This window comes from Elaeis guineensis, chromosome 14 (assembly GCF_000442705.2).
Source record: "Elaeis guineensis isolate ETL-2024a chromosome 14, EG11, whole genome shotgun sequence".
Classification (NCBI taxonomy): Eukaryota; Viridiplantae; Streptophyta; class Magnoliopsida; order Arecales; family Arecaceae; genus Elaeis; species Elaeis guineensis.
This window is the reverse complement of record NC_026006.2, coordinates 23,476,430-23,504,271: the sequence shown is the minus strand read 5'-3', so window position 1 is coordinate 23,504,271 and position 27,842 is coordinate 23,476,430. Positions and strand designations below refer to the sequence as shown.

Sequence of the window (27,842 nt, the reverse complement as noted above, 5' to 3'; positions counted from 1 at the left end):
TGGAAGTACAATCTTCTGAGACATAATCTTGACGTGATGCATATAGAAAAAAATATTTATGATAATTTGATTGGTACATTATTAAATCTGGATGAAAAGAGTAAAGATAACTTAAAAGCATGTTTAGATTTGAAAGAGATTGGCATAAGACAGGAGCGTCATCTTAGAGAGCTAGTAAGTTTATATACCTTCTGTATTGTATGCAATGTCGATTCAAAGGAAAGATCTTTTCTTGATATTTCTAAAGAATATCAAGATTCCTGATGGCTATGCATCGAATATTTCAAGATATGTAAATCTCAAAGAGCGAAAACTTTTTAATATTAAAAGTCATAATGGTCACATTTTGACGCAAGATATTTTTCCACTAACTTTAAGATCATCAATGCTAAAACAAGTGGTTGCTATTATCGCTCAATTATCATCATTTTTTAAGTCATTATGCTCCAAAGTTCTTGATCCATGAGAGCTTAATTAATTGTCTAGTATTGCATTTACACTTTGCAAAATGGAAAAGATCTTTCCTCTTAGATTTTTCACTATCATGGTTCATCTATTTATTCACTTAGCTGCGAAAGCAAAACTTGGTGAATCAGTATACTACAGATGGATGTATCCTATTGAGAGGTGATGTTACTGTTAGAAAATTGAATAGGATGCATGCATAGATTTCAAAAATCTTTACAAGAGCAGTAGAAAATGAATTGGATTAAACCCTTTAACCCCACATGTATTAGATCCTATTGTTAGATGTGTGCCCTAGATGCCAGATTGGCTGACACATTCCTATACAAATGTGAGGGCAAATTTATAATTTTGACTATAAATGAATAAAAGGGTTATTCTACTATCACATTGTGTACATTATATCTATGATACATCCTTTCAGTTAGTAGGAATATTAATTTATATTTTCAAGAGTTGAAAATTTAAGGCATGAATTTATATAACTAACTCATAAACAGCTCCTGACCATAGGATCATCACGAGGATGGTGATCGATCCGGAAGGTTGGTGTACGATCGCTTTCTTAGGGTAGATGAGTCTTGAGTCTACGGTGTGGAGACACCAGAATGAGAGTACAGGTATTCGTTGAGAACAAGAGTACTGAGCGTGACCATCTCGAGCAGTCATAAGGAAGTCTACCTTCTTGTCGATGACTAGCTTGATGCTACAGCTGTGTGTCTAGTTCTCTGATCTGAGGTGCATCGACAGTTCATCTTGAGTGTGTTATAGTTTGACTACACCATAACTCGATCTCCTAGCTATTCGAAATTCTGAGGTGTATGTTGGCTGTAGTATATTCATTGTAGGAACCAGATTGCACCAAGATGGGATCTATCAATCTCGGTAGATAAGAGGAGTAGTCCTATAATGATCGAAAGATCGAGTCTTTAAGCCCATGGCCATGGCAGAGTGAAATAATGGAAAAAAATTTTCCATTAGGGTTTCACATCGGACTCAAATCGATCGATTGATTCATATGACTGATGTTGGTTTTGATGAGTTCACCTTAACCCTAATTCAATCGGGACTCATGATAGAAGAACTCAATCACACAGGTAGCTGCACCGAGAGGTTTGTCTTCATTTCTGATGGGTTGCCACCATATACTGCTAGGTGTCACTAGTGAATTTTGAAAGTAATTAGAATGATCTTGATGATCGATCATTCTAATTATCTGAATCAGAAGAGTTCTGGTCCATCAAAAGGAGTTTCAATGATGTCGATGATGAGATCACGACATGTCTCATTACCATACAAAAATAAACCTAAGTGGATCACACAAATAAGAGTTAGGGTCTGGATGTCATCAATCAAGCTAGTCCAGTTTGATTGATTTGGATTAGATCCAATTAGGTTCAAGAAAATCGTACTAGCACACGATTGAGCCTAACTTTCTCCTCGTGCAATCTTTTTTATCTCGACTGAGCCAAATATGATTTGACTCATCCAAAGAACCTTGAGAAGGTTTCTCTCAGTCTGACTGGAGCCAGTCCAGCTTAGAAAAGTCTTATCTTAATTCATGAGATGAATTTAAGACAATGCCTACCAATTCTTGTCACCTGCCATTTTCGTTTTAGGACATCGATCAAATGTTGACTTATGGATCTTGGACTGAAGGCCACTTGGCAAGAGGTCATTGGAGAGTTTTTGTGGAGTGTCCACCTGCTAATTTTACCCTCAAAGTGGGTGTCATAATCAGATATGGCATGCACCCCAAGTGGATAAGGATAGAGTCCCATATCCTTTCTGGGATTGATTGTTCTCGACTGGTTACAATGGCTCAGTTGCACCGGAAAGATACAACTATGTCCATTAGGAATTGGATGCTACGGATTAGAGGATGGATTGTGCTCAATATTTTGGATACGGTGAGGGACCCAATCAGGAATCTAGTTCGTGCAAATGGTGGGTCTGACTTAACTAAGGATTGAAGCAATATTTCAGGCACGGTGAGCTTCATGAATTAGAGATCAAGTTTTGGATGCACCATGATTAGAGAATCATTGGACAAGAATTGTCGACTCATCGGTTGATCCATCACCAATAACTGTTAGGTGAGGTGATGAGCCAGTCGGTGAAACCGCATCACCCACTAGAAATCACTAATCATGGAGATTTTCACATCTCTACCTAGGGAGTGTAGGGATCTGAGAAAATAGTGGGAGCCTAATTTGTTTAAAAATAAAATCCCTAAATAAATTGGTTAGGTCTGATTACAAAATCTAATTAGAAACTATTGACTCTCTACAGGAAACATATCTGCATCCAATCTCCTAACCAAAATACTAGACACCCACAGATCGACTGGATCCAATTTCAAGGACTGGTTGAGAAACTACAAAATTATTCTGGATTCTGAGAAACTGACTCATGTCTTGGACCAGGACCCACCTGCCATGCCAGCACATCCAACTGCTGAACAGAGAGCGTCTCTGGAAAAATGGATGGATGAAGATAACAAAGCCAGGTACTACATGTTTGGTGCAATGTCTGATGACTTGCAGCACCAGCATGAGAATATTATGACTACCCACCAAATGTTGGCTCACCTACAAGAGTTATTTGGTAAACAAAGTCGCGCAGCCAAGTATCAAGTCTGCCAAAGACTTTTTAAGGCTAAAATGCGTGATGGACAGTCAGTCCAAGATCATTGTTTAACAATGATCAAGGACCTTGAGGAGCTTGAGAAGCTCGGTATCATCTTAGACAAGGATTTTCAGATTGATGTGATCCTTCAGTCCTTGTCCGATGCATATGGTTAGTTCATCATGAACTTCCATATGCATAAGATGTAGTGTACCTTGGCTGAGTTAATGAACATGTTGGTTATGGCTGAGCTTTCTTTGAAGAGTTCAAAAGGCTCAGTCCTTACTATGGAGCGGACTTCTTCCAAGAGAAAGTTTTTTGGAAAGAAGAAAAAGTCTACGAAGAAGCAGAAAGTGGATGGAAAAAGGAAGAAGACGAAACCAAAGAAGAAGGCTACTGAAAAAGAAAAATATTTCAACTGTAATTCAGACAGCCATTGAAAATGAAACTGTCCTCAGTACCTGACCACCCTGAAGAACAAGAAGGATGGTCCTTCTGAAGGTATGTTCGTTATAGAATCTAATCTTACGGTTTCCTCTGCATCCAGTTGGGTACTTGACTCTGGTTCTAGTGCTCATTTGTGCACTTCTATACAAGATTTTGAGGAGAACAAGAGGTTGAGGGATAGGGATATGATCTTATGCATCGAGAACGGAGCAATAGTTGCTGCTGTAGTTGTGAGAACCTATCCTCTGTGATTACCGTTAGGATTAGATTTAGTTTTTAGAGATTGTTATTATGTGCCTGCAGCAAGCAGGAATTTGATTTCTGTTTCATGTTTAGCACAAGAAGGCTATGTGATTAGCTTTCATAAGGACCATTGTAACATATTTTATAAAAATAATAAAGTTACAAATTATTTTCTTATTAATGATCTCTATCAGCTACATATTGATGTATCTGTACTTTATATCGAGCAAAATGTGAATGCCATGGGAATTAAAAGGCCTAGATATAGTCTAAATAATATAGCGAAAGACACTATGGCACCTAAGGCTAGATCATATAGCGAAAGACAGGATTAACAAATTGGAGAAATCCAGACTATTGAGTCCGTTGACTTCCGAGTCATATCCAGTTTGTGAATCATGCCTTCAAGGCAAAATGATCAAGCTTTCTTTTACAGGACATGGGGAAAGGGCCACAGACCTACTTGCCCTAGTACATACAGATGTGTGCAACCCATTTGATGTGCCGGCTAGAGGCAACTATGTCTACTTCATTACCTTCACCAATGATATGTCTAGATACGGGTATGTGTTTCTAATGAAACACAAGTCTGAAGCTTTTGAAAAGTTCAAAAAATTCAGGCATGTGGTAGAAAAATAAATAAGAAAGCCCATTAAGGTTCTTCGATCAGATCGAGGAGGTGAATACCTTAGTCGGAAGTTCCTAGACTATTTTAAGGACAATGGCATAGTCTCTCAATGGACTCCACCTGGAATGCCACAACTTAACGGGGTTTCAGAATGGAGAAATTAGACCCTATTAGATATGGTCCATTCCATGATGAGCTTCACGGACCTCTCTGAGTTTCTTTGGGGATATTGTCTCATAACAGCAATATATGTATTGAATAGGGTTTCCTCTAAAATCATTCCTACCACACCGTATGAGATATGGCATGATAAGAAGCCAAGTCTGAGTCATCTCAGAATTTGGGGTTGTCTGACTCCGTCAAGAGACAGCAGGAGGACAAGTTAGAGTTCAGATCTTTTAGAGCTCGGTTCATAGGATATCCTATCAGGATACTATTTCTATATTCTGGAAGATCACAATGTGATTGTGAATCGGCATGCTATTTTTCTTGAAAAATAGTTTATTCAAGATAGTGGCGTCGGAAGAATAATTAAGCTCAAGGATAATATCTCCCAAGAGCAACGAGCTAAAAAACTTGAAGAACCAAATCAATTAGAACCAGTCCTAACACAACCTCTTCCACCTCATAAATCGATTAGGATTTTCCATCCTCCTAAAAGGTATTTAGGTACTATACAAGAGAAAGTAGAGAAAATGTTCCTCACGAAAAATGGGGCTTATGGTGATGACCCCAAGACCTATGACAAGATAATATCAGATATCGACTCTGAGAATGGTTAGAGGCAATGAGATCAAAAATTGACTCGATGCACTCAAACCAAGTCTGGACCTTGGTGGATCTACCTGAAGGTATTGTACCTATTAGGTATAAATAGATCTTCAAGAGAAAGATAGGTGCAGATGGAAATGTGGAGACATTCAAGGTTAGGCTTGTAGCGAAAGGTTATAGTCAGTGCGAAGGCATTGACTATCAGGATACCTTTTCGTCCGTAGCCATGCTAAAATCCATCCGCATATTGCTTGCTGTTGCAGCCTATTTCGATTATGAAATATGGCAGGTGGACGTAAAAATGGCGTTCTTAAATGGATATCTTGAGAAAGATATCTATATGGAACAGCCGCTTGGTTTCACATCCAGTGATGATGATCACAAGATCTGCAAGCTACAAAGATCCATTTATGGACCTAAGCAAGCATCTCGGAGTTGGAATACTCGTTTCAATGATGTGATCAAAATATTTGGTTTCATCCAGAATGAGGAAAAACCATGTGTATTCAAGAAGGTCAATGGGAGCGCAGTTATCTTCCTCATACTGTACGTTGATGACATCTTCCTAATTGGAAATGATATTTTTATGTTGACCTCAGTCAAAATATGATTGTCTAAGGAGTTCTCTATGAAAGATCTAGGAGAAGCATCCCTTATACTGAGTATTAAGGTCTATAGAGATAGACCAAATAGGATGCTGGGACTTTCACAGAAGATGTACATAGAGGAGGTGCTAAAAAGGTTTAGCATAGAAAACTCCAAAAGAGGTTTAGTATCTTTTAGACATGGCATTCATCTTTCCAAGAAGATGTGCCCTAGCACACCTGAGGAGATTGAATGCATAAGCAAGATCCCTTATGCTTCGGCAATAGGGAGCCTCATGTATGACATGCTATGTACACGACTTGATATAGCCCATACTGTGAGTGTCTCAAGCAGATATCAGTCGAATCCAGGAGAAGAGCACTGGACTTCTGTGAAATGTATTCTTAAGTACTTGAGAAGGACTAAGGATATGTTTCTAGTCTTTGAGAATGGAGAACTCCAGGTTCAGGGATTTACAGACTTAGATTTTATGTCTGATATAGATGATCGAAAGTTGACATCTGGGAGTCTGTTCATTTGCAATGATGGTGTAGTTAGCTGAAAGAGTTCCAAGCAGACGGTGATTGCTGATTCCACTATGGAGGCAGAGTATATTGCTGCATCAGAAGCTGCGAAGGAGGCATTCTGGTACAAAAAGTTTGCTGCAAAGCTTGGAGTGATGTCATCGGATGCCATCCCTCTTTACTGTGACAATAATGGTGTCATAGCCCTAGCTAAGGAGCTAAGGTCTTACCAAAAATCCAAGCATATCGAGCGATGATTTCATCTGATCCGTGATTACCTTGAAAAAGGTTATGTCAAGGTTAAGAGAGTCGACTCCACAGACAATGTGGCAGACCCACTGACAAAGCCATTAGGCCAGCAGAAGATCGAAGCCCACCTTGAAAAGATGGGACTTAGATATGTAGCCAATTAGCATTAGGTCAAGTGGGAGTTTGTTAGATGTGTGCCCTAGATGCCAGATTGGCTGACACATTTCTATACAAATATGAGGGCAAATTTATAATTTTGACTATAAATGAATAAAAGGGTTATTCTACTATCACATTATGTACATTATGTCTATGATATATCTTTTGAGTTAGTAGGAGTGTTAATTCATATTTTCAAGAGTTGAAAATTTAAGGCATAAATTTACATAACTAACTCATAAACAGCTCCTGACCATAGGATCATCACGAGGATGGTGATCGATCTGAAAGATTGGTGTACGATCACTTTCTTAGGATAGATGAGTCTTGAGTCTACGGTGTGGAGACACCGAAATGAAAGTACAGGTATTCATTGAGAATGAAAGTACTGAGCGTGACCACCTCGAGCAGTCATAAGGAAGTCTACCTTCTCATCGATGACTAGCTCGATGCTGCAGCTGTGGGTCTAGTTCTTTGATCTGAGGTACATCGATAGTTTATCTTGAGTGTGTTATAGTTTGACTACACCATAACTTGATCTCTTAACTATTCGGAATCCTGAGGTGTATGTTGGCTGCAGCATATTCATTGTAGGAACCAGATTGCACCAAGATGGGATCTATCAACCTCGATAGATAAGAGGAGTAGTCCTATGATGATCGAAAGATTGAGTCCTTAAACCCATGGCCATGGCAGAGTGAAATAATGAAAAAGAGTTTTCTATTAGGGTTTCACATCGGACTCGGATCGATCGATTGATTCATATGACTAATGTTGGGTTTGACAAGTTCACCTTAACCCTAATTCAGTCGGGACTCATGATAGAAGAACTCAATTACACAGGTAGCTGCACCAAGAGATTCATCTTCATTTCTGATGGGTTGCCACCATATACTGCTAGGTGTCACTGGTGGATTTTGGGAGCAATTAGAATGATCTTGACGATTGATCATTCTAATTATCTGAATCAGAAGAGTTTTGGTCCATCGAAAGGAGTTTCAATGATGTCGATGATAAGATCATGACATGTCTCATTACCATATGAAAATGAACCTAACTGGATCACACAAACAAGAGTTAGGATCTGGATGTCATTAATCAAGCTAGCCCAGTTTGATTGATTTGGATTAGATCCAATTGGGTTCAAGGAAATCGTGCTAGCACACGATTGAGCCTAACTTTCTTCTCATGCAATCTTTTTCATCTTGATTGAGCCAAATATGATTTGACTCACCTAGAGAACCTTGAGAAGGTTTTTCTCAGTCTGATTGGAGCTAGTCCAGCTCAAAAAAGTCTTATCTTAATTCATGAGATGAATTTAAGATAACACCTGCCAATTCCTGTACCTGCCATTTTCATTTTAGGACATCGGTCAAATGTTGACTTATGGATCTTGGACTGAAGGCCACTTGGCAAGAGGTCATTGAAAAGTTTTTATGGAGTGTCCACCTGCTAATTTTACTCTCAAAGTGGGTACCATAATCAGATATGGCGTGCGCCCCAAGTGGATAAGGATAGAGTCCCATGAGATGAGGACTCTATGCCTTGATCGACTCAAACTGTTGGGCGCCAATCTCACTGTGTTTATCCAATGTTGGCACCAACAGTATGAGGGTTTGGTGGGGTTTTTATCTGATATGATCAAATGACAACACTCCATCAATTAAAATTTTTTCAGAATTAATTAAAATTTTCTAATTGATCGAATGATGGGGCACTGCATGGCGCAGCAGGGTCTATTTAAACCCTGTCTGCACCTAGGGTTTAGAGAATCTGCTCAATACCCAGCAAAAATATGAAACCCCTCCACTTCTCCATACCCCCTCTGCTCCTCTCCCTCCCCTCTTCATGTCCAAGAGGTTGGGCGTCCATCTGGTGCTTGTCCAAGGCATGGTGGCTTCCTGATTAGAAGGCTGCAGAGATTTATCGAGAAGCTGCTGCTCCAGCTTCAGAAGATCTTTTAAAAATCTTTCAGATCAGATCCAGATCTAATTTTTGGAGCAAAGATTTGCGAGGAGAAGATGATCTAGATCCTACTTGATGGATACCAATAGAGCCCAGGTGACTACATGGCTATTTTAGAACCTCGGACATTGCTGCGATCATCTACAAGGTAATCTAGTTACCCTAGAGGTATTTCTCTATTCCTCATAATTTTAGATTTAATTTTAGATTAAATATTAGATAATAAGAATCAGATCTAATAGATCTTAGATTTAAAATAAAGTAGAATAATTTTTTTTTTAAATATTTCATTTCAGATCTCATTAGATCTGGAAGATCCTACAAGAAAAAAGGCAGTTTTTTCCTTCACCCATCTAATCCTATCCAAATCTAGAAATAAAGATATGCATATAATATGAAAATTAAAATAAGTATGAGATCAAATCTCAATACCTTTGTGAAGATAGAAATTTATCACTATTGATAATCTCAGATTCAAAGATCTTGGAGCAGCATACATGTCCAGCCTCTATAGGTATCCACCGAAATCAATCTTGAATCCTTCTTCTCATAGTAGATCCTTCTTCTCTAAGAAAGATCTATACCTCTTTGAATCTTAATCAGTAAATGATCTTGACTACAACTTCAACCCTTGAACTGCAGACTCCTTCTCTTCATTTTTTGCTGTAGAAATGACTCTTCTTCTTCTTGGCGTGTGGAATACGACTACCCAACCCCTGGGCATGAAAAAGAGAAGAGGGAGAGAGGGTGTGGTGTGGAGAAGGAGAGGAGAGTTTTGATTTCTCAAAATTCTATTCTTCTTTTAAAACCCTAAGAGACTGTCTCTTTATATAGATCCTTCTTTGATCTAAATCATGAACCAATTAACTTAAAAAGGTGAATCCTTATCTCATAAGGATTTCTACCTTTTTAATCTGATTATTTTTCATTAAAATCAGACTTAGTTAGTAGGGTATCAATCTCTTTTGGCACGTCTATGGGGCGTCCCAGTCAAATAAGATAAACGTGAGTGAGCACCCCTTATAATTGAGGGGAGGTAGATGGGGCACTTGGTGCCCCTTAGGATTTTTTCATGCACAAGCTCTCTCCCTCTCCTTTCCATGCCAATGCAAGAGAGAGGGTGGGCCCCTCTCTCTTCCTCATGCCAATCCAAGGTTGGCATCCCACGAAATTTTCAAAAGAGATGCATGGCGCCATCTCTTCTTTCTCTTAATTCCACACACAATATCAAGAAATAAATGAAGAGATAATTTAGCCAACTCATTGACTTAATCCAATCAACTTGGGCTTACAATTAGGCATCCAGCTAAATCCTAATGGATTTAGGTTAGATTCAATGCAATGGACTTAATCCAATTGAAGTCCTGAGAAGAATTGATTTAACTATATGCTAGCATGATTCTCTTAAATCCAATAGGATTTCAATAAATCCTAACCCAATTAGAACTTCATAAGCTCAATTGGCAAATTCAAGATTAAATCTCTTAATGTGTGACCTCATAAGTTTCATTCTATCTGATAGTGAGATATATTGTGATCTCCATCACAATATCATCAAAATTCTTTTCGATGGATTGGAATAATTTCAACTCTACCCTTCGAGGGTCATCGATCATCAAGACGATGCTCGATGAGTCCCACAATCCATCAGTGACACATATCAATATATAGTGACAATCTAGTAGAATGAAAGTATGAACTCCTAGATGCAGTTATCATATGATTCAGTCCTTCTATCATGAGTTTCAACTTGATGGAGGATATGGAGAACTCATCAGATCCCATCGCTAGTCATATGCTAGATTGGCTCGACTCAAGTTCATTTGTGAATCTCGTGAAAACTCTTTTTCAGTATTTACACTTGCTTTGGTCAAAGACTTTTTAAACTCAATCTCGCAAATCATATAGGACTTCTCTTTTTCTAGCAAGATCGATAGATTCCATCTAGGTGCATCCTACTCCAAACAGCGAATCTGAACCTATTGTAGCCAACATACACAGTAAAGATCTAAATAGCTAGGAATTCAGAAAACGTGCAGTCAAACTCAATAGCCTCGCTGCGAATAGTCGATAACATCATAGGTCAAAAGATCACTCATACCACTGCAACATCGAGAAGATCACTGATGAGTGAGTAGACATTCAAGTGGTTTCTCATATTGATCACTCTCAATATAAGTTATTCTTTAACAACCATCCACACCCTCACCCCAATGTCCCTGCACTGTAGACTTGAGACTCATCTGTCTACAAGGAAGGTGAACTATGTATCGATCTCAAATGGATTGATTACTGTACTTCATGATGATCCTTTGATCGAGAGTATTTAGAAATTAACTACTAATGAATGTATGTCTCAAATTTTCAACACTTTGAGAATATACAAAAATTATTTTTATTAATTTTTAGGACAAACATGGACACATAAACATGATTAGAATAAAAAAATTCTTATTGATAATAAAAATATTACAAGTATAAGATTAAACTATGAAATTATAAAATGTGTCAGCCAACAATTGGCTTCTAAGGCACAAATCTAACAAACTCTCACTTGACCTAAAGTCAATTGACTATATACCTAAGATCCATCTTCTTAAGGTGAGCTTCGGTCTTCTGCTGGCTGAGAGATTTGGTTAGTAGATCCATCATGTTTAGCACAAATTCGACTCTCTACACCTTGACGAACTTCTTCTCGAGGTATTCGCATATGATGTGAAACCACTGCTCTATATGCTTGCACTTCTGATGAGACCTGAGATTCTTAGCGAGGACTATGGTGCCATTATTGTCGCAGTGCAATGCAATGGCATCACACCTAGATTTGTAACGAACTTCTTGAACCAAAAGATTTTCTTAACAGCTTTAGAGATGGCGATGTACTCGACTTCCATGATTAAATCTATAATGATCGACTGCTTAAAATTTCTTCAGCTAATCATACCACCATTACATAAGAAAATATACTCCGATATAGATTTTCTATCATCAACATTAGTTATGAAGTCTAAATCGATGTATTCCTCAACTTTCAACTCTGATACTCCACCAAAGACCAACAACAAATTCTTAGTCCTTCTCAAGTACTTAAAGATATTTTTAACAGCAATCCAGTATTCTTCACCTGAATTTGCCTGATATCTGCTCATGACACTCATGACAAGGGCTATATCAAGTCATGTACATGACATATATAAGGCTTCCTATTATCGAAGCATAAGGAATCTTACTCATGCACTGGATCTCCTCAGGTGTATCAGGACAAATCTTCTTGGAGAGATGAATGCCATGTCTAAGGGGCAAAAGACTCCTATTGGAGTTTTTCATGCTGAACCTCTTCATCACCTCCTCTATATATATTTGCTATGAGAGTCCTATCATTCTTTTAGATCTATCCCTATAGACCTTTATACTAAGAATGTAGGAAGCTTCTCTTAGGTCTTTCATGGCAAACTCTTTTGACAACCATACTTTGACCGATGTCAGCATGAGAATATCATTCTCAATCAGAAGGATAACATCCACATACAATACAAAAAATATGACAGCATTCTCACTGACCTTTTTATACACACGACTCTTCTTTTTTGATGAAATCAAATATTTTGATCATATCATTAAAATGAGTGTTCCAACTCCAAGATGCTTGCTTGAGTCCATATATGGACTTTTACAGCTTACAGACCTTATGATTACTATCACTTGATGTGAAATCCAAAGGCTACTCCATATAGATATCTTTCTCAAGATATCCATTTAGGAAGACAGTTTTCACATCCATCTGCCAAATTTCATAATCATGAAAGTGTTGAAATTTGAGGTTTGGGGCATGCATGTGTGTTTCAAAATTTTATTTTCTAAACACCATGGTAGAATATAAGATTAAAATATTTTTAATCAGAATCATGCATGCATAAAATATAAAACCACAAGGATCTAGTTCATGTGCTAAAATTGACATATGCTAAAATTCATATGGTGATCAAATCACATACCTGTTTCGCAATCTCTTTCTTCAAATCTGGATCTAAAAGAGAAAGATTTTTTTCTAGCCATACAAGTATCCAGCCACTATGAGTATCCACTCAGGATCAGCCTGGAATAGTCCTCTTCAAGTAAATTTTTTTTTCTAAGAAAATTCAACCTGCTGAATCTAAACGAAGTCTGGATCGCGATCAACTCTTGATCTCTTTTTTTGATCTTCTTCTTCTCTTCTTCTCTTACTTTATGCTGCTACCAAATATTAGAAATCAGTAATAAAGGTATGCCCAATAGTCTTGGTGTAGAGAAGTGGGATGCCCAAGATGTGGGGCATGTGGAACACTAAGGGAAAAGAGAAGGGGAGAGGAAGAGAGGGCGTGGGGAGTCTCCAAAAATGGATGTAGGCTACTGGTTGGATGCTCTAGGGACCTTAGGGGAGGTCCCTTTAAATAGGCATGAGGATTGAATCCTATTTAATCTCATAATATAAGTCCTACTTGCATTAGGTTTCCTAATAACTTAAGTTATTCAACTTATATTAAAAATTCTATTAGGTGCCAACTCTTGGAGCCCTTGCACCCATTATTTCACACCCTCTTTTGCATCCAAGAGATGTCCCATATAAGATCCATAAGTCCTCTAATCATGGGACATGCCCAATTTGATCAAATTAAGATGGCGCCCCATAATAACTATCAAGAAAAATTAATTAAGGACTTGCACCCTAATTTAATTGATCCAAAATCTTAAACACCCAATAATTGGAGTCTAATGAATCTAATTCATTTAGATTATTAATAAATAATTAAGTTTAAATTATCTTATCAAATAAGAAATTCAAACATAAAGAAAAAATTGGATCCAACCATATGCTAGCAAGGTTATCTTGAATCCAATCGGATTTTTCTAAACCCAATTGATACTTCATAAACTCAATTGTTAATTTTAGGTCTAATCCCTTTGTTGTGTAATTTCATAGGTTCAATTCTATTTGGTAGTGAGATATACAATGATCTCTATCAAAGTATCATTGAAATTCTTTTCAATAGGTCAGAACAATTCACTCTAACTCAACAAGGATTGTCGATCCAAAACAATCCTAGTGAGCTCTCACAATCCACCAATGACACTTAGCAGTATGTAGTGGCAACCCAATAGAACCGAAATGAATCTCTAGGTGTAGTTAACGTGTGATTCAGTCCCTCTATCATGAGTCCTGATTAGATGGCAGATCATGGATAAATCGTCAAACCTCAATATCAGTCATATGATAGATTCGATCAACTCAAGTCTAATTATGATTTTTATAAAAATTCTTTTCCATCAATCATACTACTGTGGCCATAGATTCTCAGACTTAGTCTCTCAAATTTTATAGGACTATTCCTTTCTACCAAAGTCGATAAATCTCATCTTGATGCACATCCTACTCCTACAGTGGACCAACCGTTGTTAATATCTACTATAAGGGCTCATTGAAATCCATATTTATATGTCAATCAAACTCCAACAGCCTTACTGCGAGTGACAATACCATCTCAGATCAAAAGATCAGTCACACAACTATAACATCGAGATAATCACTGACGATCGAGTAGAAATTCAAGTGATTTCTCGTATGGTCATGCTCAGTACTAGTTGTTCTCTAACAACTATCTGCACTCATCGCTCTGTATCTCTACATAATAAATTAAAGACTTATCTACATCGAAAGAAGTGATTTATGCATCGGTCTATCAGGATCGATCACCATCCTCATGATAATCCTATGATCGAGAGTATTTAGAAATTAAATACATGTCTTTAATTCTCAACTTTTTGAGAATATGTATCAAAAGCTAATTTCATGGATGATTCAAGGACACATCATACTTGAATGAAAAATAAACTTGCCCTTTTATTAATCATATCAATATGTTAAGTACAAAATTGTGTCCTACAGTAATTACAATGTATCAGCCATTTTGGCTTCTAGGACATACATCTAACAAAAAGACTGCTATCATAAGCAAAGTACAGATGGATTTCAACATGGCTACGGGTGAAAAATTTCATGATAGTTAATGCCTTCATGTTGACTATAATCTTTCTCGACTAGCCGTGCCTCATAAGTCTCTATCTTACCATATGATCCAATTTTTCTTTTATAAATCTATTTACACCTAATAGGTACCATACTTTCAGGTGGATCTACTAAGAACCAAATTTAGTTAGAATGAATGAAGTCAATTTCTGACTTCATCACTTCCATCCATTTCTCAGAGTCTATATCTAACATTACCTCATCGTAGGTCTTGGGATCATTACTAATATCCCTATCTCCCACAAAGAATGCTTCCTCTAAATCTTCTGTAAGAATACCTAAGTACCTTTCAAGAGGACGGGAGACCTTACTTGATCTACGAGATGGAGGAGGGATCACATCTACCGGCTCACTACTGGGTTTAGGTTCTTGGACTCGATGCTTTTCAGTGACTTTCTCTTCGAGCTCAATCTTTCTCTCACTGCTTCCATCTTGGATAAACTCTATTCTAAGAAGACGGCATGATGGCTCACAATGATCTTCAGAAAGATAGAAGTAGTATCCCATGATTTCCTTAGGATATCCTATGAAGCGAGCCCTAAAGGACCTAGCCTCTAACTTGTTCGTCTGCTATCATTTGATATGGATTGGATATCTTTAAATCTTGAGGTACCCTAGAGTTGGCTTCTTACCATGTTATAACTCATATGGTGTGATAGGAACGGATTTAAAGAGAATCGATTCAAAAGATGAATCATAGAAAGTAAAGCATATCTCCAAAGAAAGACAGGAAGGTCTGTAAAGCTCATCATGGACTGAACCATATCTAACAGGATCCGATTCCTCCTTTCGGATATCCTATTAAGCTGAGATATCCCTAAAGATGTCCACTATAAAATTATGCTATTATCCTTGAGATAGGTCCAAAATTTTTGACTAAGATATTCCCCTCCTCGATCTAATCAAAGAACCTTTATGATTTTTTTGATCTATTTTTCTATTTCATGTTTGAACTCTATGAACTTTTCAAATACTTCAGACTTATGATGCATCAAATACACAAATCTATACTATGAATAATCATCGATAAAAATTATGAAGTAGACATAGCCACCCCTAGCTTGTACATCGAATAGACCATACACATCAGTATGTACCAGGGCTAATATCTCAATAGCCCTTTTTTCTTATCCCATAAAAGGTTGCTTGACCATTTTTTCTTGAAGATACGATTCACAAATCAAATAAGATTCGAAAGTCAATGATCCAAGAAACCTATTTTTTTTCAGTTTGTTGAGTCTGTCCTCTGCTATATGGCCTAATCTAAAATGCCACAGATACTTTCGGCTAATCCTATCTCCAAGTCTCTTAGACCCTATGGCATTCATAATTTGCTCGTTAATATTTACACTCACATCTATATGCAAATGATAAAGACTGTCAATTAAGAAAGTACGTGCAATAACTTTTTTTCTGAAATAAATCGAACACATATCTTTATTGAAATAAAAATTATAACTATCCTGTGCTAGTATAGATATGGAAATCAAATTCTTACTGACAGTAGGTACATAATAGTAGTCTTTAAGAATTAAACTAACTTCTAATGGTAATCACAGAAGATAGGTCCCGACGGCCACAGCAGCAACCCTTGCTCCATTGTCGACCTGAAAAATAATTTCGCCTTCCCTTATCCCTCTCACTTCTTTAAGATCCTGCATAGAAGTGCACAAATGAGCACTTGATTCAGAATCTAAAATCAAACTAAAAAAAAATTATTAGATTAGTTTCAATAACTAGCATATTAGATGTACCTTCAGAAGATCCATCCTTCTTCCTACTCTTGACAGTCGCGAGGTAGGCCGAATAGTTTCTTCTCCAGTGGCCTTCAATATTACAATGAAAACACTTTTCCTTATCGTCGGCCTTCTTTAGAACCTACTTCTTGGACTTAGCCTCATTCTTTTGCTTCTTCGCAGGCTTCTTCTGCTTGAAAGAAGACTCTCGTTTGGAGAAAGTCCGCTCCACAGCCAGAATTGTATCCCTTAAACTCTTCAAGGTGCCCTCTACTATTACTAGCATATTCAGTAACTTGGACAAAGTGCTATCAATTTTTTTCATGTGGTAGTTCTTGATAAACTGCCCATATGAATCAGAAAGAGACTGAAGGATCAGATCCACCCACAGTTTCTTGTTCATGTTCATACTGAGCTTCTGAAATTCCTCAATGTCCTTGATTATTGTCAAACAATGATCATTAACAGACTGTCTATCACGTATTTTCACTCTGAATAGTCTCTTAGAGACCTCAAAGTGAGCTGTGAGATTTTGTTCACCGTACAACTCTTGCAGGTAAGTCAGCATCTCTTTGGTAGTCCTCATATTTTTATACTATCACTGAAGATCATTGGACATGGATGCTAAAATATAACACTTTACCTTGTTATCTTCATCTATCCACTTCTCAAGTGTGGCTCATTGATCAGGGGATGGACGAGCTGGTAATACAGGCGCATCTTGATCAAGGACATGGGTAAATTTTTTAGAACTGAGAACGATTCTCAAATTTTAGAGCCAGTCTTTATAGTTTATATCAATCAACCTATTGGTATCGAGGGTACGAGCTAAGAGGTTGGAATTCGACATAGTTATCTGTAAAAAGAATAATTTCTAGTTAGATATTTATATTTATAAATATTTATTCTAGAGACTTTAAAAATAAATAAAAGCTTCTACTATTTCTTCGAATCTTCCACACTCCTCGGATGAAGAAACAAAATCTATACACAATTGATTTTAAGTAGATACTATGGTCTCATTAATCTATGCATACCTCACCTAACAGTTATTGGTGAGCACAGACTAATGAGTGGACAATACTTTATCCATTGCTTCATTAAGCAACATGTAGTGGGCTTGGTCTCTAAGTCCTGTGGCCTCAACTAACAATTATTGGCACATTTCTTAGTTAAGTTAGACCCATCATTCACCAGCAGATGCAAAGCCGTCATTGGGACTCTCGCCTAACAGTTATTGGGCCCAACCCCATCTCTACCTCGGGATATCAAATGTCAATAGAGTGGTTGTATCTTTTCGATGCAACAGAACCACTGTAACTAGCTGAGAATAATCAATGTCAGGAAGGCATCCGTATCTCTACAATGATGGAAGACCTCTAGACTTAATATTTAGTGAGAAGATTTTGATTTAGGTCTCTTCTAAATCAGCAGATATAACATCCAACTAATCAAATTTAGGTTAGCACATCCGCATGTCTAACCAACCTAGTCAGTATGGGTAAACTCGAGTAACAAGTAACCTAGCATGAAACTGAATCTCCCAAGATGGCCAAGTAAGTTAAGATGAGTGGGGTTCCCCTGTTGCTTTCTTTAGACATCAATCAAATTGGTCAGATTAGACAATAAAATCAATTAAATAACCACTATCTAAATACTCATCTTAGATACCAAATTGATTGATTAGAATCGATCAGGTTAACATATTGAAACGGATGCAAACCACTGAGCCAAATTTGGTTTTGAGTCAATCAATTCATATTAAAATATGAATCGATGGGATCAACTACAACTAAACTCGACTTTGAGCTCCTTTGACCTAATCCTAATCAATCGTTGATTATGTTTAATCAAATACTCAAAATCGACAACGGATTCTAGCCTGATCTAATCAATTTGACTCTAATTGTAGTTTGATTATTAGACCTAATTTGTTCAACCCATATTCACATGCAATAATATAATTTTAGATTCAAAAATAATTTTTTTAGATTATGTTTCATTGCATGCATTAGTGATTTATGATCTTAAAAATGTTTCAAATCTAAACCTAATGCCATATATCATATATATGTAGTTTCAGATCTAAACTAAAATATGTATCATATATACATTAAATTTCAGATCTAAAACTAAAATTATATATATTAAATAGATATATAATTAGATCTAAAATAATAATTAAAATATTTTTAAAAATATTTTTTAAGAAATTGATTTATATCAAACTAGGACAACCTTTTCAATATAGGAGATAAATCCTATATCAGGACAATCTTATACCAGTTTGATGTAAATTTTTAATCATTCTAATTTTAGATCTAAATATGAAATAAGATATATCACATACACTAATTTTTTGATTTAAAAGATTGATTTAATTGCTTCGAAAATAGGTTTCAAAATCGATCAATCTTGTGCGAGGATAACCTTTTCAATATAAGGGGTAAACCCTATACCAGGACTGAAGCGAAAATTTAGTGCAGGGGCAAAATGATAATTTTAAAACTTTTTCAAAATTACTATTTTACAGTGGAATTATTAATTAATCTCATTAATTAATACTAATTAACCCTACACTAAGATCTAAATATGATACAACGGCATGCATTTAAATTTGAAATTCAAATTTGAATCAGTAAACATTTTACAGTACTGTGTTCAGAACACATCACCTTTTGCGGGTAGTCGATCACCATAATTTGATCACCGTCGGGGGGCTCTGATCATCATGTCGCAGTCACACAAATATCTGACCTCTGCGGATCGTCCACACGAAGCTCCCGTCTGATCAGCTCCTCACGAATGCTAGTTCGTGATTTCACCCTTTTGATGGCAGATGTTGATCGAACTCCTTCGATCGATGTGTGCTGACTTCTCAGATACTCCGGATCATTTGCACAGTTGCTTGAGAGGCTGATGGATCTCTCCCTAAAATTTAATGGACTCTCGACACTCGTGGCACACCAATCTCACTTCCCGAACCCTAGGTAGAAACCCTAGGATACACACCAAAAACCCTGCACCCAATTTTCTCTCTTTTCTTTCTTTTTCTCTCGGAAGGTTTTGGACCTTCACCTTGTGCAGAAGCCTTCCTCATGCCCCAAAGTTTCTCTCCTAAAAATTTCTACGCATGTCCCACCTTTCTCCTCTTTTTAAAACAACATCGAACGTGTCTTATCCGCGTGAGAGGATAAAGACAAGAGGTTACACATTTGAATTCAAATCAAATTTGAATTCAAACGAAAACCAACTTATCCCTATCCTTTTGGGCATGAGAAGAGAAGGGGCATGGCTCTTTGTGCATGGAAAATATTTCATAAGAAACCTTTTCTCGTGTAAGTAATGTGGCGCACAAAATGGATAAGGATGAAAGGGCAAGTGATAAGTTATCCATTCAAATTCAAACATGCTTTGAATTTGAATGGCTAACTAATTATTTTATCCATCCATATGGTGCACAAATGAGGGCGTGGGGAAGGGTTTTGCATGAGAAAAATTTCACGAGAAGTTTCTTCTCGTGAATTCAAATGGGTGCAAGGAAGTTGGGTGTCGCAGGGAATTTAAAACAAGGTGATTTGATTCAAATTGAGCCAACCTAGTTTAAAATAGGTTAAGCACAATTAGACCAGATTAAACCCAACATAATTAGGCTTAATTAGGCTCAATAAAATTCTAATCAAATCAGGAATTAACTAAACCTAACCCCTGATCAAATCAGGGACTAAACCACCTTAGCGATTAGGTCAACATTTAACCTAATCGGGTCAATCCAAACTGAATCCAATTCAATTTGGACTTGATCTAAAAATAATTACTCAATCAAATTAAGTTAATTAATGATTAAATCACTAATTAAACCTCTCATAAATATTGAGTCCAAATTCGATGGGCAATCAGGCATCAGAGACCATCGATATGAAGCCCTGATCAAAGAGTTCAAATTTCAAATTCAAAATTTGAAATTCAAAATTTTGACCCCGGTACCCAAAATGTGTGGAACTCATGATTAGAGAATTCTAATTCTCAATCATAGAGTCTCAGATAGATAAGACTCATAATCAGCCATCAGATCAGAAAGGAACCTCTAATGTGTGTGACCCTGCAGGTTCGAACCTAAACCGATAGCACAGAAACCAATTCCTGTACTAATCGAAGTGACCATCTAGCAATGGTATCCGACGACCGGATAGGTCGAATAATCGCAATCACAACATTCAGAACCTACGTGAATATGGTTACCGTATAATTCATCCCTTTTGACCCCTATGTTTAGGACGACTCAGGGTTAAACTATCAACCCTGATGATATCATCCGAATCGTGCTCAACTCAATTAGTCCTGTGACTCCTCACTAGGACTATCCTGGCCAAGGTTTTGCTAAATTGAAATACGACTGTACACAACTCCTAAACTAGAGTGGTCAATCCCATCTTGACACACGCACCGACAAGTCAAGTACTTGACTACACCCAGCAACCTTCCGTCACTGAATTAGAAATTCAGGTAGTCCAGTGCCTAAGTGCAGCGAGTTGCTTGCAAGTCACCGTGGCGGTCTCAGATCGGAGGGATATTTATACCCATATCCCATCGGAGCAAATCTTGACAGCAGAAATAGCTCCGGAGTTGGTCACGTTCAGTGCAGATGTACCATTACATCTCACCTGTATGCCATACCAGTGTCTCTACACTCTTTGGTTATGAGGACAACCAACCCATATGGCACACAACGACCTATGCTCGATAAACGTTGTCGTCCTTGGTAACAACGTATCATTTGGTCGCGAACATGTTTAAGGACTAAGCGACAAATCCTCCTTTGTCGAGTCTAAATAGTCCTAAGGACTTCACCACAACACAGAAGTTCATTAGAAGATGAAACATTTGTGATGAAAAAATACCAAAATAATTTTTATTTATTTATAATTCATGTACTAATACAAAAAAGAGCACAACCATCAACAGGCTGACGATTGGCTTTGGGACACTATTCCCAACAATCTCCCACTTGGCCTAAAGCCTATCGGTGCAGTATCTAATACCCATCTTCGACTTGTAGTCATTGAACTCCTTCACCGCAATGGCTTTAGTGAATGGGTCGGCGAGGTTCTCCTTCCCGTCGATCTTCTGAAGGTCAACGTCACCTCAATCCATGATCTCCCGGATGAGATGGTAGCGGTGCAGAATATGCTTCATCCGCTGGTGTGCCTTTGGTTCCTTCGCCTGAGCAATGGCTCCAGAGCTGTCACAGTAGAGCAGAACTGGACCAACAAGGGAGGATGCTACTCCGAGCTCGGTGATGAATTTCCTCAGCCACACTGCTTCTTTGGCAGCATCTGATGCAGCAATATACTCCATCTCGCATACTGAATCAGCCACAGTGTGCTGCTTGGAACTCTTCCAGCAAACAGCCCCACCATTAAGGGTAAAAATAAATCCTGACACACTCTTGCTATCATCGCGATCAGACTGGAAACTAGAGTCTGTAAACCCTATAAGTCTCAAGTCCGATTCACCATATATAAGCCACTGGTCCTTAGTATTTCTTAAATACTTCAGGATGGTTTTAACAACCTTCCAGTGATTCTCTCCTGGATCAGATTGGTATCTACTCACTACCCCTAGTGAGTATGCCACATCTGGTCGTGTACATGTCATGGCGTACATGATAGATCCCACTGCTGAAGCATATGGAATCCTACCCATACGCTCTCTCTCTTGAGGTGTTGTCGGACAATCCCTCTTCGAGAGAGAAATTCCATGGCCTATCGGTAGATAGCCTTTCTTGGAATTTTCCATGCTGAACCTTTTCAGCATAGTATCAATGTACGTGGACTGGGATAAGCCAAGCAACTTTTTGGATCTATCCCTATAGATCCTCATCCCTAGGATGTAAGAAGCTTCTCCCAGATCCTTCATGGAGAACTGTGACGATAGCCAAATCTTTATTCCCTGTAATGTAGGGACATCATCCCGATTAAGAGAATATCATCCACATACAATACAAGAAATACTACTACTGGACCATTAGCCCACTTATAAATGCAGGGCTTTTCTCCGTTCTTAACGAAGCCATACGTTTTGATCGTCCTATCAAAATGTATGTTCCAACTCCGAGATGCCTGCTTAAGTCCATAAATGGACCTCTGTAGCTTGCACACCTTAGACTCATCTGTGGATGTGAACCCTTCAGGTTGTATCATATACACCTCTTCGTCCAGCTCTCCATTTAGGAAAGCTGTCTTCACATCCATCTGCCAGATTTCATAGTCCAGATGGGCAGCTATCGCAAGCATAATCTGAATGGATTTGAGCATTGCCACAGGAGAAAACATCTCGTCATAGTCTATACCATAACGTTGACGATATCCCTTGGCAACCAGACGGGCTTTATAGGTCTCCACCTTTCCGTCTGCACCCCTCTTCCTTTTGAAGACCCACTTACACCCTATGAGTTTTACTCCTTCGGGTGGGTCAACCAATGTCCACACATCGTTGACCTTCATGGACTCCATTTCGGATTTCATGACCTCTAGCCATTTCTCAGAGTCAGGTCTCTGCATTGCATCCATGTAGGTGATCGGATCCTCATCATTTTCATCAAGTTCGACAGGATCACCATCCCGGACCAAGAAACCATAGTATCTGTCCGGTTGATGTGGTACTCTACCAGACCGCCTTAAGGGTGCATAATCAATGGGCTCCGGATCTAATCTAATCAAATTCGGTTCAGGTTCAGTAACATGTGTCGATTTTTTCACCTATCGAACTTCATCAAGTTCGACTTTAGAGGCAACAGTTCCTTTACTAAGGAACTCCTTTTCTAAAAAAATTGCCTTAAGGCTGACAAACACCTTTTGCTCATCAGCAAGGTAGAAATTATACCCTTTGGTCTCTTTTGGGTACCCTATAAAATTACACTTGTCAGACCTAGGTCCAAGCTTGTCTGTAATTAAACGTTTAACATAAGCCGGACACCCCCAAACCCTTAGTTGCGAGAGTACTGGCTTACGTCCTATCCATATCTCATATGGCATTTTGGCTACAGACTTACTCGGAACTCTATTTAGAAGGTAACAAGCCGATTCGAGTGCATATCCTCAGAGGGAGATCGGCAGACCAGCAAACCCCATCATGGATCGAACCATGTCTAACAGGATCCGATTCTTCCTTTCAGACACACCATTATGCTGTGGTGTTCCAGGAGGAGTCCACTGAGAGAGAATCTCATTCTCCCCTAGATACGTCAGAAACTCATTGGAAAGGTATTCACCTCCTCGATCAGATCGAAGAGTTTTAATACACTTCCCAGTTTATTTTTCTACCTCATTTCGAAATAGTTTGAACATTTTAAATGATTCTGACTTATGCTTCATTAAATAGACATACCCATACCTAGATAGGTCGTCTGTGAAGGTTATGAAGTAGAAAAATCCACCTCTTGCACTTGAGCTCATGGGTCCACATACATCAGAATGTACCAGACCTAAGAGTTCACTAGCTCGCTCACCTTTTCCAGTAAAAGGTGACTTGGTCATCTTCCCAAGAAGACAGGACTCATAGGTTGGAAGTGATTCACAATCACTAACTTCAAGAATTTCTTCTTGAGCCAACCTATTTATCCTGTTCTTATTGATATGACCTAGCCTACAGTGCCAAAGGTAGACTTCTGACACATTATCTATTCTAGAGCGTTTACTGAATTTTTGAACCACATTAACAGGCTGTGATAGTAAGTAAATTCTATTATTTAATTGTCCAACAAATATTGTAACACCATTCAAAATGATATTGCAAATATTTCCTTTTATTAAAAAATCATAACCGTACATGGCCAAAAGGCCTACAGAAATAATATTTAATAAAAAACTTGGATAATAGTGATATTCACTCAGAATTACATTACGAGAATTGATTACAAGACTCATGATTCCTAAAGCTAGAACTGGAACTTTGCTTCCATCTCCAACATTCAGGAACCTCTCGCCTTCATCAAATCTCCTACTGACCTGCAGACCCTGCATCGAATTACAAATATGATAAGGGCTTCCGGTATCCAATACCCAGGCAGTAGTATCACAAATCAAAAAGTTGCAAGGAGTTATCATATAATTACCTTGCTTCTTCTTTGGCCTGTTCGGGTCCAGGGAGGCAATGTATTGAGGACAGTTCCTCTTCCAATGCCCGTGCTTCTTGCAAAAGAAGCACTCCGCCTGGCTCTGGTCGTGCTTGCGCTTCTTGGTCTGACCCCGTGCTACTGTCCCAGCATGAGTTTGCACCTTCTTATTTTTTTTTTCTTGTTCTTCTTCCCCATCCCAAAGGGTTGACGACGAGAAGAAGACCCTCCCACTACATTCACCGACTCCTTATGGAGTTGGTGATCCTTCTCAAAGTTCTGCAGCAACCCCAACAATCCGTGGTAGTTTACTGCAGGCTTTGTCATTCGAAAATGAGTAAGGAATGGGAGGAAGGACATGGGCAAGGAATTAAGGATCGCATCCTTACCGAGCTGCTCGTGCAGAGGAAAGCCCAATTTGCTTAGGCGCTCAATCATCTCGATCATGTACAGTACATGATCAGTGACTGAGGCCCCATCCCTCATCCGAGCATTGAAAATGGCACAACTAGTTTTGTGCCTTTCAACATCGTCAGGCGTGCCAAAAGAGTCGTTCAACATTTGAAGCATCTCCTGTGGCTGGGCATTCTCAAACCTTCGACTGAACTCGTCATTCATTGCTGCCAGCATAATACATCGAACGGTGGTGCGGTCATTGAGCCACTTCAAGTAAGTGTCTCGGATCGCCTTACTAGCATTCGGAGCTGGCTCCTCAGGTGCTGGATCCGTTACTACATAAAGGATCCGCTCATGCTCAAGGACGATTTTCAATTTTCGATACCAGCTATCGAAATTGGGTCCCATGAGCTTGTCATTATCTAATAATGACCAGAGCGACAGGGTAGTGGCCATAGCTGCTTAAAGAAAAATGAGACCTCTATTAGTACATAAATTAATACTAAAGACTTGGATTTTAGTCTAAAGTTTTTCCAATATTTTTACGAACTGGTAGCCTCATCCTCCAATTCGAGGAATTACTTTAATTCCTTAATGGGTACTAGAATCCACACAGACTACACACGAGCCCAACTTTGGTTGGTCAACCCATGTGCATCTATGGGTAGGTTCTTAACCAGTTGTTTCTCTAAACAACTTCTAGTAATTGATTTTGCCCCAGAACCTAATCAGTAGGCTTTGGCCTCCACTGAAAAGATCTGGTTAGGTCTAACCATTAACATGACTTAATTTAGTGAATCGGACCAATAAATGATCAGGCCCGACTTTGGCCGGCCAACCTAACCACCATCAGAAAGACTCAATCAAATTATCATATTATGAATAATAATTCCATTAGCCAATGAGCACCAGGCCTTTGGGCCTCCAATGATCATTGAACTAATGGACTCATTATCACTCACTTAATGGGAGGCTATGACTTAGTTATCATTATAACTTAATCATTTTAGGGACCTAATAATTTTGAGGATTTTATTAAAAAATTGTAGAGAAGAAATCATCCAGCCAATTTCAATCCTCCCACTGACTTCACCAAGTCAGATTAAAAAAGGATTTAATTAAAGCTGGCATTAGGAGCACCTAAATCAGTCACACTGATTTACCTAATAACATGGGTGAGCTCAATCACCAAGTGATCTAATCAAAATCTAACTTACCAGATTGGTCAGGTAAGTGAGATCAGTGGTGGGGATTTGCCATTAACTCGTCAATGATCGAATCAATGCGAGTAGCTCCCGCTTAAGAACCACTGGTCAAAACTGCCAAACTTACCTTAGACACCAACCGGTTCATTAGTTTTAATTTTGATCAACTTAGTAAATAGGGCTCCACCGCGTAGCCATGAATTAAGTCCATCTTGATCTAGTTAAAGATATGGACCCATTCAACTACAACTATTGAAGTTGAGTCTAGAGTATCCTTGACCTAATCTAATTCAACTTTTGATTAGATTTGACCAATTACTCCATTTAGTCTATTTTTTAAACTAACCTTAGGTCTAACCCAATTATGGACCTAATTCATCTAACCCATTGACCCACAAGTTTATGCAATTGTCTTAGGTCTTAATTCACAATTCTAGACCTACTAGACAACACTTAATTCTTTTAATTAAGTACTTGGGCTGATGGGTCAGGATTTGGCATTTTGAAAACAATTTTCAAATTTGAAAGATTTTATTTTCTGTTCACCAAATGTGTTAACTCATTTCACAAATGGGTCAGCACATTTCATAAACAGCAATTCTATTGCTCATTTCATAACAGAAAATAACTCAAAATAAATCATAAATTTTCTTTTAGATCTAATCTAACACATTCATGATAAATTTCTTAATTAAGTCCTTTCACTGCTTCATCGGCATGGGATATAATTGCATCGGCACCCCTATCGCCATAGGAGACCCCATCGAATGGGAAGAGAGGGCCTTTAAACCCTATTTTTCTCCTATGACCGGACGGGCATGGCAACCAACCCAATTAGATTACTTGCTACTTGGATCAAGTATATCTAAATATACCAATTTCAAAATTTAAATTTTGAATTTTAAATTTTAAATTTCAAATTTCAAATTTTAAATTTTAAATTTGAGATTTCAACCAAATTTCAAATTTTGAATTTCCAATCTTTGAATTTTAAATTTTGAATTTCAAATTTCAAATTTCAAATTTCAAATTTCAAATTTCAAATTTGAGATTTCAATCAAATTTTAAATTTCAAATTTTAAATTTTTGAATTTCAAATTTTAAATTTCAAATTTCAAATTTCAAATTTCAAATTTCAAATTTGAGATTTCAATCAAATTTCAAATTTTGAATTTTGAATTTCAAATTTGAAACTTCTAACAAATTTCAAATTTCAAATCTTTTTGAATTTTGAATTTTAAATTTTGAATTTTAAATTTAAACTTATAGATTACACCTTAATCTATGCATGCATATGTATATCATATTCTAGAACCTGGCTCTGATACCATTTGAAGCGAAAATTTAGTGCAGGGGCAAAATGGTAATTTTAAAAATTTTTCAAAATTACTATTTTACAGTAAAATTATTAATTAATCTCATTAATTAATACTAATTAATCCTACACTAGGATCTAAATATGATACAACAGCATGCATTTAAATTTGAAATTCAAATTTGAATCAGTAAACGTTTTACAGTACTGTGTTCAGAACACATCACCTTTTGCGGGTAGTCGATCACCGTAATCTGATCACTGTCGAGGGGCTCTGATCATCACGTCACAGCCACATAAATGTCTGGCCTCTGTGGATCGTCCACACGAAGCTCCCATCTGATCA

The 27,842-nt window shown here is 37.8% G+C and overlaps 1 pseudogene; it reads left to right on the top strand.

Moving 5' to 3' along the window:
- The first annotated feature begins 205 nt into the window (after positions 1-205).
- LOC140853749 (uncharacterized) overlaps positions 206-27,842 on the top strand; it is a 55,653-nt pseudogene continuing 28,016 nt past the window's right edge.